We start from the raw sequence: 13,953 nt of genomic DNA, 5'->3' as shown, positions 1-13,953 counted from the left end.
TAATCCTTGAGACCCAGACTTATTTTTAGGTCTTTGACCGTAGAACATCTAGACCTTTATTCGAAAATCTCAAGAGAGCTGAAAGAAGCTGAAAAACAAACTTCACTTTCCTCTCACGTCACTGTATTGTCTTACCGTATATCTCTGCTGTAAGTAACAGCAGCTTTAACGCCAATGTAAAAATACATCTGTTGTTGTTCCCACTTTGTACACCTTTTATATTTCATACATGCAGTGTATACCTGGCTCTAGTGATTTTCTACATCTCCAAACATTGTTTGACAGCGTGGAGTAAACAGATGTGGATGTTGAAAACAGCTGTAAGTTTAACAAGTAGGTGCAATAGCAAGACCAAGAGGGGAGAAACTTTGTCAGTTAAAGTAAATTCAACACAATTGGTAAAGAAAGCTCTGCCTCTTCAATGGCGTTTTTTGTTCATTTTTATTTTATCTCCATATGCTTGTTAAAAAATAAATGGTAAGTGAGCTTTGAGAGAAGGCTTGCTGTGTGTGAACCACACTGAAATTTAACATTTATTGATCTTCTGAAAAGCCTGTTTTTCAATTCAATTCCATTGTTATTGTGCTGGGAATAACTTAATGTAAAGTGATATCTTCATTTTCAGTAATAAGGAAAATAAATCACAACAAAATGCAACCAAAAAATGCAAGCTACATGCCCAGTGTTATTTTCAAATCTTGTTTTACCTTCTTTCCATATCCTTCCTTCTTGCTTTATTGTCGCTCTTTTGATCCAGGATAGGGTTTTGTCAGTGCCACAGTCTCTGGTATAATTGGCAGGCACAGGTGTGAGTAGTTAGCATGATTCAGTGGCCACCTGCTTGGAGCTCCCTGCTATCCGCTGCCCAAAGTGGCATCTATCGTGGTGAAACCTGTGCAAACAATTGCTCACTCGGTTACGATGATTCATCAAAGTAGTAGCAGCCTCTCATGCACCTCCATGCAACAAGATCATTGGCTTACACTTATACCTCCTTAGATGGCTTAAAATTCTAGATATATAGGAAATAGGTGCCTGCACTTAATGAAAGGAGGCAATGATTCATTGTTAAGAAGTCAGTAACAGAGAAGGCAAATTGCTTGCCAAGCTAATTGCAGGATTTAAGGTAGGAGTCTTGACAGAAAGAACACATTAAGAAGTGGTTACAGAAACGCTCCACCACAAATGTGAGGCCAATTTTCTCCTGACACTGATGTCAGGAAAGCAAGGTCCCTCACTACTGTGTGTATTATGTTGGCAAGGAAACACCTGAGGTGTATGCAAAAGATTAAGAGTCAATGTTTTATTGTGTCTGAGCAATCAAATTGCATCTCTGCACCATGGATACTTTTTGAACTGAAGCTGTCAGGCACTGCTTCATTTTCAATTTCCTTGTTGTGCTCCTCTCTCCTTCTTCCTTGTTACTTCAATGCTGTTGTCAGAGATGATTTAAACTTTTTTCACCAGTTTCATTTTCTTTTTAAGTTGGTGACATTTATTTATTTCCTCCTCTTTTTGTGAGAGAAATTGTGGCAGGTGCTGCCAAATTGCATCCTTTCTGCGACACAGTATGATGTATGTTTATGTGCGCGTGTGAAAATGAAAAAAAGGCTCGGAATGATTTCCCCATCTTACTAACTGGAAATGGATGCAAAGAGAACATGTGGCTATAGGCTGTTAAACAAGGTGCACTGGCTGCCAGCACTCTCATAAATAACGGGAGAGAAGCTTTTTTCCCAAGCATTACTTCAGGGAAGCTGTTTTTGTCGAGGACGCCGAGTCCTGCAGCCAAGTAAAAGAGTGTCAACTATCTCTGTGGTGCTAAATGTTAACTTGACAAATTACCTGAAGCAATTTAGTTGTTTTGATACATATTTAAGTGTCATCACTGTCATTTTTTTTTCATATTTCTTATGAATTCTTTTTTGAATATGTAGAGGATTTACAACCTCTAACCTGCGCTGATTGAAATATTACTTTCCTCCAAAGAATACCTGTTGCTTAGAGTTAGTGCTGCCGTCCTGTTTATAGAATAAATTCATAATAAATGGAATATATTCAATAGCAGAGACAAATGAAATCATTTTCTCAAGTGTTTGTAAATTAGTTACAGATGGACATGACATGTTGTGCTCTCTCCAGTGGCTGTAGATATGTCGACATTATTGTTTTTATCTTCAGCAGTGCTATGCTTCTCTTCTGGGTCTCTGTTCTTCCTTTTTGTATTGTTTAACAGGTAGATGGGGAGTCACTTTCACTTTGGAACAGTCTTCTGGAAACAAACAATGAGACTTCTACCCATTAAATACTAGAATCACTTGAATTGTTGTCAAACCGTGATTTTATTCCTCAGACCATTTCAGCCTTTGTTTTTCTGGTTTTTGATGGGATCCATTTGTTATGTCTGGGCATCTGCTTTGCAGCGTGGAGCCTCTGCCAGCTTTCAAGCAGACGTCTGCTTCTGGCACTGGGTTGTTGGTTCCTTGAGCGAATGAAAGCATGACAGTGTCTGTCATGTCTTAAATGTGTCAGCGGGGACTCATTAACTAAACAAATCTGTGCCATGGCCCCACAGTCCAACAAGAGTTCCAGCTTCAGTGAATGAGAGGAATTGTAAACAAAGGACCAACTGGTTTCACAAACACCCCCTATCTAAAGATAGATTGAAAACTGCCTTCCCCTTCTTATATCGGCCAAATGTGAGGTAACCACTACACAGATCCTTGATCTGACGAGTGTTCACGGAGGACAACAGCGACTTTGCATTCTTTTACATGTGAGCTGTTCACTTCAGTTCAAAGAAACTTATCATTTATCTATTATTTCTTCCACTGTTATTAATTGTTGTACTTTTTACTCCACTATTTGACACCTGTAGATACCTTTTAGAATCAAGATTTGACATTAAAAAAACAAATGATCTCCTCTAAATGTTTCAAATGGCTTCATTTCAATAACTGCTCGAATTATCCAATATTTTACAAAAGAATATCAAAGAGTAGCCCAAAGTTTTATTCCCAAATTTTGGGTCAGAACTTTACTTTTTCTTCTTTCTTCTCCTATTAATCATCTCAACCTCTAAGATTTATCTTGTGTGCTTTAGAAGGGCCAGATCACTAGATTGGGAGCCACTGGACTGAACTACCTAACTGTAAAGCAGTTCTAACCAGCTCTAAACTCAACTAGCAACAACATTAAAATGTTGCTTACACATTGATGTATCAGTATTAATATTTTAATTAGTACAAACACATTTACTTTTTACATTTTGAACAGACTTTTAGCTGAACAGTATTTTTACATTTTTTTGCAGTGGTCCTTTTATGTAAGTAAATCATCTGAGTACTTTCTCCACCACTGCCTTTAATATGTAGCCACTGTGTAACTGATGTGAATCTTTCTGAAACTATTGTTTCCCCTGATATGATTTGTTGCATCGTTGCAATAATTTGTTAGGGAGAGATGATCAGATCATCAGAGATGAACATTTTGTCCACACATGCTTTTCCACTACCTCTAACAGTCCTCGGCTCTCAGTAAGAAGTAAACAAGAAGTCCCTTCTTGCTTCCCAGTGAAAGGGATGAGGTACTTCATCACGTAGATAAGAATACAGACTGAGGCACGGCTACAGGAAAGGAAAGGAACCAGAGTCTTGCTTGTGAAGTATGGATTAGTTCTGGTAAAGTTGGTATGATTAATCCAATGCTGGAGCTGGTGCAGAGTGAGTTGCTGTGCGCCTCGCTGGGCTGCTGTTTCCTGCTGTGCAACCAGGCAAGATGAATGGAGCCAGATGTGTTGTGGTGTTGAAACCTTCTCCATTACAATGTGTGCATGTTGCCTTTCCCTCGTAATTTTGTGTTCATGGATGGCGTCCTCTGATCAGTGCTTAAAGCAGATTTGTGGCCTCTGTACTGAATATTCGGGACTCATCTGTGATTCATCTGTTTGCTCATTGCGTGAAAGGATTAAAGAACCTCTCTAAATAATTTAAGATTGACAAAACAGCATATCCCCCAAAGCCCTTCCTTATAGTTCTGGCTTTGCGCAAGTTGTACCTGGTACAAAATGACATAAGTTTGATTATATGCTTAATCTTAAGCACATGTTTTAGCATGACTCACTTCCCATCCTGTAAAATTGCAGCACGACTCAAATATCAAATCATCTGGCATGCTTTGTAGCTTTAAACCAGAGAATTACAACCTATGAACATATACGCTGCCTATTTGCATATCTTGCAGTTCAGTAATAGCGTTTCATTTTCAAAGCAGGGTAAATGTATCTTTACATTTCATGAAGAAAGTTATATATCCTCCTTTCATGGTCAATTTTCCTCTTTAAAGGAATATATGCTCTTGGAAAGACGTTATATGATTCTCACTGGAGCTACAGTACATATGTGTCCCACTTTCATGTGTAAGCTTAAATCTAAAAATGCTCTCTATATTCAGAGACAGATTACAGAAGCACATAACCATGCTGGAATTTCCTTTTTCTATATCCCATGCCATTAGTACTGATAATGCATTTGTTACTTCAGGCTTGTTACAAGTCCTTTATGAAATGCTCATACGTAAGAACGAATGAAAAATATCAGTGGCATATAAAAAAAATTGGTATTTTGGCTGTGATGAATGGATGCTGCTGATGTTGTTTTGTGTGGGCTTCTTTCTGCAATGCCGTGAGAGAAGAGCCTCTGTAAGTGCCAATGCAGCGTGGACAGCCATTGCATGGTATTGTTCTCTTCTACTTCCACTGTCCACATAGTAGAAGATGCTGTGAACAGGTCTGTCTAATGATATTACGCCCTTCAACAGAAAGCACTTCACTTTCAAAGAATACCTTGAGTGTCAGGTTTTAATGGGACAATGCAGAAGCCATGGCTGCTCCAGCATTTAGCATCCTTCTGGTTCATACTTTAGATGTCATACAGAAGATAAAAGACATGCCAGCTACTGAGAAAATCTGAGCTGCTGTCAACACAATACACAGTAAATATCTGCAGTGTATATAGAGTGTATATATAGCTGCGGAAGCAAAAAAAAAGAGCACGATGAGGATTGCTACAGTTTCTGTTAATGGATGACTACAGCCACGATAATGTGTTCTGTGAGAGACTTGTGCAATAACAGACATGGACAGTAACGTGCAAAGAAGCTTAGCGATGCAGCAACAAAGGCAGTGAAATGCACAAAGCAGTTGTGCAGATGCCGGAAAATTCACCCTTCTAAACAAAACCCAAGCCTTCCACTATAAATGGTTTACATTTTTTCTAATATAATTAAAGCTCCTGGGTCCTCCTCTTAACAGAGACAAAAGCTTTAAAGTCCTCTCTTCTCCCATGATGATCTTATTTTTTCAGTTTCCTCTCATTAAATTAAATGGGCTCGGGCACAGTATGTTTCTTAGAACTGCCATCAATATTAATACTAACAGCAGAGAATGCTTTGTTTTCCTTGTGAGATCTCTAGCCATAAAAAAATCATCTGGAAACATCTGGAAGGGCACTGTCAATCTCACAGCATGTACTTCTGTCTAGTTATTGACACAAAGAAAACTTGTTAGGAGTCAGACCCTGACAGCGCTGCTTGTATTCCTGTCCTGTTGGCCATTATTCACTGTGACAACTAAGCTACATGTAATGAACAACTTGGGCCTTGTGTTGGAGCTGAAGCTAAGCCTGTCCTAATTTGAGATAAAGATAGGTTATTGATCAATGGTCCTAAACCATTAGCTCTCTGTCTGGATTTCTGGTATGCAACAAATACGATGGACAGGATGCTGAGGCTGCGAGATGAGAAGCAGAGGAAACAAAGATGGTGGGGATAAATAGGACAGGTCTGCTGATCAGCAGAAGCAAAAAGTTAATTCTTCTCTCACATTTAAGATTGTTGGGCGTTACAAAGCAACGTTATGAATGAGATTGAGGGGAGGAAACAAGATTAAGTTGAGTCTTCAGCCTTGCAAGCTCCAATTTGTGCCTTTCATGTATTAACTTTACATTTGAGTCACAGAGATTTAACACTCTCCTTCTTAGTGTGAAGGAAAAACTATGGTGGTTGCGAAAAGCATTTCTACTAATGTAGAAAAATGACACTTGTCTCAGGTTCGTCAGTTTATTTTCTTACTTTAACAAAAGGTGGTGAGGAAAAATGGAACAAAAAGGGCGCACGAGTGCTGTTTAAAAGAACAAATAAATATAACAAAAGGAGAACTCAACAAAACCAGAAACAAAAACCTCACTTATCTAACTACTTTTATCAATAACCAAAAAACATTGAAAACAGCACCCCTAAATCTAATGAATCAACAAAAAAATCTCTTCATGAGTAATCAGTAACTAAATCAAACTAAACCCTGCCCAATCCCAGAAATTCCTGCACCAACCTTCACAAATCACAAAATACGTGGCAAGCTTCTAAATAACACAAAACAGAAAGCCGCCATGAACTAAGAACGCCCAGTCTATTTAAACTGGATCTGGGATAGGTGGTAGACTCCGATTGGGCGAACCACAGCCACATCAACCAGTCGACAGGGGACAGCGCTTAGGAAGGCGGTTTTAGCTCCAACACCGGGGACCAAACCTTGACAGGGGATTACACAGTCGGTTTTGCCTGGGGAACACAATAAATACTACACTGCAGCCAGTGGCGGCTGTAACACATTGTTAAGGTAATAAAACACTCATTTAGACACTACAACAAGATTCCCTGTCTGTTATATTATGTAAATAGAGCTCCCTAAATCTTAACACACTGAATGTTTAAGTCAAGTCAAGGGATCAGTCGTTATATTACATTCATTAGGAACCAAGAAAGTTTTGGACCAACCATTGTTAGGCTGCCATCTCTGCAGCCATGCAGCCTAGTATGACTAAAAAGTGGAAACATGATGTGGTCGCAAAACAAAAAGAGCTCCCAATAATTTTCAAAACAAGTGATACTTCATCCTGACCACATCACATCTACTAGACAGAAATAAGCCAAATGTGATTCATCATTAAGATTGCACTGTTTCCTCACATAATTGATGGGCACACTAAACTCTAAAACACTCTTCTAACAACACGTCAGTCTTTTTGAGCCGTTGAACCAGAGACAGCTTTCACTCGTGCAGCAGAGCATGATTTATATTATGAGGACGGTGGTGGGGGCCTTTTGTTCTGACCTCTCCTTGTGTGCTGGAATATGTTAGCAGTGAATTAATTATGCAGATTATAATAATTGTATAAATCCAATAATTCTGGTCATCACAAGACCCTCTGGGCTCTTCTTGCTTATTGTACTCTCCTTTCAATCTGCCTCTAGTAGCTTTTTGCATTTTTTACAGTTTGAGTGCTAATTATAAAGGCTCTCTCCCAAGGCTTGAAACTATCCCTGGTTCAGCTTCTGCAACACTCAGCAAGAAGGTTGTACTTGGTGCAGAAGTTGGTGGAAAAAAAAATCCTTTGTTTTTCTTTTGTCTGTGCTTAAAACAAAACTGTGACCCTTATTAAATACTTGTCTGAGTGTCCTTGAACTGGTTGCAGTGTAGATAAATTGGAGTTCCAGGGTTCATATATTTTGTAAATGGGTTTAAAAGAAAGCTTGAAAGATACAGGAAGAGTGTGTGAGGTTGTATATACGTGTGTGTCTGTGTGTTGATCACTTGAGGTTAGGTTCTACAAGGACAGGTGGACTGTCCAGATTTTAGAGCACAAAGAGGAATTTGCTGGCAACATTTCTGCTTCACACCTTATAACAGTGTCATTGTCCTCCACAAGGAGAGCTTTCCTTAGATCAGAGAATAGCTCCTTCTCATTTATGTTAACCCCCGCAGTGTCATCTCTCACCCATTCCTCTGCACTGCCTCAACACTTTAACCAGTTTTTCTGTGCAGATATCAGGACCTGCTGTTGCTCTGGGTTTTTGTTTTTTGGGTTCCTGGCATCAAGCTGATGTTGGTTCATCCAAATGTACCAGCATGGAGCACCACATAAATAAAAAGAAAAACATACACACCTCCCCTCTGTGGCTCAAATTGCACAAAAGTGAGAGCCCTTTTCATTTTGGTAATGACAGCTATGCAAATACATGCAAACTTCTTTAGTTTGAAGGCCAGAAGACCAGAGATCAAAAACTAAAGAGCACAAGCTGGGTTTCTTTATTTTTCTGCCCCACAACTACAGGCATACAGAAAGTGAGTGGAAAATGACAGGGTGTTAAGACAGTAACATTTCAGTGTGAATTAAAAACATATGACATGCTCCAGAACAATAATAGACTCACATGTGTGGGCACAGCAGAGATTAAGAGAGATTGCAAGAGAGGGGAAGATGGTGAGAAACAAAAAAGGCAGAGAGGGATCGAGGGGATGAGACTTTTTTGTGAAGGAGTGGGTTGCAATAAAGATCAAACGTGAAGTGGTGATAAAAAAAAACAGGGATGGATTAAAGGAGAATCAAATGAGAGGTTCCTTGAGAGTGATTAGAGCACAGACTAACTGAGGATGAGTATCTTTATTTATTTTAGCTACATTTAGCCTGATATCTGTCATCTCTTTTTCATTAGCTCTGATCCCTCCCATGCTTTATCCTCTCCCCCTTATCCTCACACTTGTTTGAAAGATCTTTTTCATTCACAACTAACAGCTGAACTGCATCTCCGGCTCCTTCTGATGGATTCTGGCATGTGTGTGCGTGACTTCATCCATTGCCCTCTGTCTCTGTCGACTAATTGGGCCCCGTCCTCTCTGTAGCCTTCAGAGACTCAGACATAATTAAAGCAGAGAGACTGGAAGTGTCAAATTCAGGTCTGCTAACCACACCCTTTTAATTGGTGAGACTGGGGGGTAGAGGGCAGGGCAGAGGGTGTTGGATTGGTTGAATTTGGATGCATCAGTGCATTCCTCTATCAGTTGTGACTTGCACTTGAATGTTGCATGTGGAGGAAAGTGATGGTAATGAACTTAGAGTGTGTCTGATGCATAATTACCAGAGACTATGTATGCTGAGCCATAAGCAAAGAGGTGATGTGGGTTCAATTTCATTCTCATTTTCATATAGTATTGGCCATCATTTCTATCAGTTATAACAAAATGTTTAAAACTCAATCAAAGGGCCTAAAACACATTTTTCAATTACCTTTTTATTACAAGCAATGGGGTCCTACGTCAACAAATAATAGTTTTCATTATTTCACATACTACTACTACTACACCAATCAGGATTAAGCGACATTTGTGTCCATATCTGATGACACTTATGGGCCACTTACACTTCCAAGCCATTACATTTGATCAAATCCAACCACTCTGTCACGATGATGCAGATTACATGAGAACTGAACTCAAATTTAAACAATATGCAGCCCTCCAGTCACACTGGGCATAAACAAGTCAACAGATTAACCAGATGATCAAAAACACTTTATTTTGGGAATATAAAAACGCATGCAAATTTAGACAGCTAAGTGAATTTTATTCTTTGGCCCCTTATCCTCAAAGAGTTGCTTCAAAGACCTTTACAATCTGTAAAACATATGACATCCATCCTTAAACCCTTGATTTGGAAAAGGAAAAACTCCTAAAAAACTAAGGGGAGAGTAAAACGGGCATTGACATTCAATAAATATCCACCAGCCACAGACACCATGGCTCCCAGTCAGTGCCTCAGCCCCTCAGCCGTCAGAACGACTCTTGTTCACTCCTTTGTCATAAGCTCACCAGAAAGCTAAGCAGTTTGCTTTGCCACACGTGCTGCTGATGAATCCTTACCCCTCTCCAGCATCCACCACGTTGGATCTGTAGCTATATCTGTAGCCTCTGGTTCTGCATTCCCCCAGAAGGAAAGTGATTATTGTCATCCCAAGAACCAGAATTACCCTCTAAACACAATTCTTACCTGATCTTTGTTGCTAACATGGTGTTTTTTGCAATCTTATACATAGCATGATAGACATTAGATTTGTCAGCCTCATGTTTATTTTGTCTCAGAGCCAATACATGTGATGCTTATATGCACAGATGGCACATTTGGTACCAGATATCATGACCAGCTAGCTGTATAACACAGCTGCCAAAACGCATTAGAGTGCCCACTCACTGTCACAGACCTGTTGTGTTGTGAAACTTGAATCTTGTGCCATTTAAATGGCAATGGGCTCCCTTGTGATGAAAGAGAAATAATTTAGCCTGCCCTCGTTGCTAGATTAATGTTTTGTCCAAGTGACCTCCAGACAGGGATTCAGTGATAGAGAGAGGTTAAGAGCTCTTATTATGTGCCCAGCATGAAACCCTTGCATCAATATTCATGACATCTAGAAACCCTCTAGAGACTGGTTGGCCTCCATGTGGACTTAATCCAATTTACCGAATGCTGCCACTGACAAAACGCCGATCTCTGTCCTCTCTTTCTCTGAGAAAATAAGTGACCTCAACAAAAGGTTCCTGGAACATAAAACACTTTAGCCACACTTTCTCTTTCCTGTTATTGCTCCCCCAAGTACCTTACATCACTCAAACTGGTGAATGCCAGCCCGTTCACTGGGACAACGTGGTGCTCGATTAATGAGCTGTACCTCTGACGAGCTGGAGAATCGCCTCAACCTCCTCAGTCCAAATGATCACTCGCTAATCACTAAGGAACGAGAAGGTATGGAGAGGAGTCATATAACAGATGAGGGGAAATAATGAAAATTAATGATGATATGGCATGAAGGACATGCACAAAGATGAGATGAAATAGACAGTTAATGGGAGAAAGTGGGAAAGGGTGAACAAGACGACCGCACAGAGATATGAAGAGAATAAAATGAAAAGCCAAAAAGATAAGTGTGTGGAGCTCAAAACCATCTGCTCACTGTCTTTTACTCAGCAGAGGCCAGTGGAGTTAATGAAACATCATCAACCATGAGATGTGACATTTGTGGTCCCTGGGTGAGCTACAAAAGCACAATTAATTAATTTCAAATTAGAGTATACGAATACCACTGCAGTTTGTAAAGGAACAGTTTAAAATTTTGGGCAATTCATATATTCACTTTATTGCTAGTTTCAAGAGATTCATACCACACAACTACAGCCAGGAGAAGGTTTGCTTAGCTTAGCATGAGGACTGAAAACAGTTTTCTGTCTACAGTAGCTAAACTAATAATTTCCTATCATTAGTGTAGTGTATTTCCAAAAATGTCAAACCATACCTTAAGGGGGTTCATACTTTTGAAACCTCTCATTTTAAAAGAGCATAACACTACATCATGCAACAGTTAGCCTACTTTGCAAGGGACCTGATGTTAGTAACATTTTCTACTGAATGCAGAAGCACAGAACATAGAACAGAAGTTAAATCCTGTGTGTTTTCTGCTCAGAGAGAGAGTGGAATCCTGGTGTGATTTAAAACTCATGCTATGCATGAAAATAAAATAAGTGGCTTTTTTTGATCTATACAACATTCAGATAGAATAACTACTAATCCAAGATCTTCAATTTCCATTTTCAAAACCAGCTTTCATGATAAAAAGGTTACCAGTGGTGCGAGCACAATAGGAGGGTGTGGTAAAGAGAATCATTTATCAGTCTCGATATGGGTTAGATATCAGTGAGTTGCTTTTACATAACATAGTGGGTTTATTCTTAATAATCAATGTTCTGTAACGTAATTGAAAATTCACATGGGGCTTTTAAATTTCAAGGTCAAATTCATGTCTCTTTGACTGAAGAAATGGCTACGGTAAAGTTTTCTGTGATGGTAAAGATTTTTCCTTGTTTCTGAGGGAAGTAGAAATGTTCTGGCAGGAATTACTTTGATTTATTACATCCCCTATTTCAAGCCACCCAGTTCACTTTGCCATGGAGGACTCTTGTGTTGTTAATGTGCAGCGCTATCTATAAAATCCAGCGAAGGTCTGTTGCATTTGTTAGGTATTATGTCAAATTAACATTTGATTAAATGAATTTTCTGACTAAGCAAGCCATGGAGAGAAAACCATTGTCTGAAAATTGAAGAAATGCAAACATCATCCCCTAGGGACATGCAAATAGAATAGGAAAGCACATACAGGCTTTTGTTCATTTCTACTGGGTGACAGAGGTAATTGAATTCAGTCTGGAAACCATTAAGATTATTTATGACTGCCTTTCTTCAGAAGAAACACGTACCATAAAAGAGAGTCCTGTTTGGCTGTACATTTACACACGGCCACTAAAGGCCAATGCAGCCAACACATAAAGCACATCTTGCTCACCCTGTGGGAGATATCTCTTTCTTCTTGCTTGGTATAAAAATAGATGTCTTAGGATTCAAACATCATACAGACGCTCTGATCTGCCTGGTGCTTGCTTTCAGCTATGTGCTCCTATCAAGCTAGTCAATTCCCACGTAGCCTTGCTCAGTGACATCAGCATCATATGATCAATACTGGTGATTAAATTTAGCTCATTCAACACTTTCAAAGCATGTTAGAGTATACTGTTTATTTTTACTCAAGTACAAGTACTTAAGTACAAATAGATTATTTTTTACAATATAATCAGTTTTTGTTATTTATCTTAATTGTAGACTAGTACATTTGTGGTAAACAAAAAAGTGTATACAAAGTAAAATATGTGTTATATTTTATATTTATTCTTCAGAGAAACTACCTTTTGATTTAATGACACTCCTGGCATTCTCTCAATCAGCTTCATGGGGTAGTCACCTGGAAAGCTTTTCAATAGCAGGTGTGTTTTGTCAAATGTTAATCAGTGGAAAATCTTGCCTTCTTAATGTGTTTAATACCATCAGTTGTGTTGTTCAAAGGTGTTGGCATACAGTATATAGTCCTCTTTAGTTACTGTATTAATCCAAATTATGGCAAGAAGTACTAAGTAAAGAGAAACAACATTTCATCATTGCTTTAAGACATGAAGGTCAATACAAAAAATCGACAGCATTGAAAGTATAATCAATCACAAAAACATCAAGCACCATGATAAAAGTGGAAAAATCTGAAATCCTTGGTCTGAGGAGTCCAAATTTGAGACTCCTGGTTCCAACCACCCTGACTTTGTGAAATGCAGAGAAGTTGAACAGATTGTATCTATGTGTGTGGTTCCCACCCAGACACATAGAGGAGGAGGTGTGATGCTGTGAAAGAACTTTGCTGCTGACGCTGTTGCTAATTTATTCAAAATTCAAAGCACACTTAACCATCATGGCTTCTATAGCATTCTGCAGTAAAATGCCATTCCAACTGGTTTACACTTAGTGAGACCATCATTTGTTTTTCAACAGGACAAAGACCCAAAACACACCTCAAGGGTATGTAAGGCCTATTTGACCAAGAAGGAGAGTGATGGAGTGCCGCATCAGATGAGCTGGCATCCACAAGCAAACAACCTAAACCTAAATGAGATGGTTTGAAATGAGTGGGACTGCAGAACGAAGGAAAAACAGCCAACACGATGTTCAACCCATATGGAAACTCCTTGAAGACTGTAGCAATCGAGTTGACCAGAAGTTGATAGAAAGGAAAAAAGAAAAAACATGAATAAGAAGGTATGTCCGAACATCACCTTTCTCCAACTGAGCCCTGGCCATATTAAACCCTTGTTAAAATCTTTTACAAACAGTAGCGTTATCTTAGAAGACCCTATTACTTATACTCGGAGGCTGAGTGAGGAAATCTGCTAATGAAGTCAATTACCAGTGCATAGATTTCTGAATAAATGCCCTTACCTCTTATATGTGTACTATGATGCAAATTTCAAGCATACTTGTCTTGTTCTTGCATTAGTTATTTGAAATCCCAAAAAATTCTGAGCCAACACAATTTATAAATGTGAAAGGTTGAACAAGTTATAATATGGATTAGAAAAGTACCAGTCTGGCTCAAAGCTTTATTCTTATTTTATTTGCCCTTTTTGCACTATGTATGGCACACTAAAAAGCAAACTCTATTTCAAGCTACATTGTCCTAAGGCAGATGATAAAT

This window comes from Larimichthys crocea, chromosome I (genome assembly GCF_000972845.2).
Source record: "Larimichthys crocea isolate SSNF chromosome I, L_crocea_2.0, whole genome shotgun sequence".
Lineage (NCBI taxonomy): Eukaryota > Metazoa > Chordata > Actinopteri > Sciaenidae > Larimichthys > Larimichthys crocea.
This window is presented reverse-complemented; position numbering follows the sequence as displayed.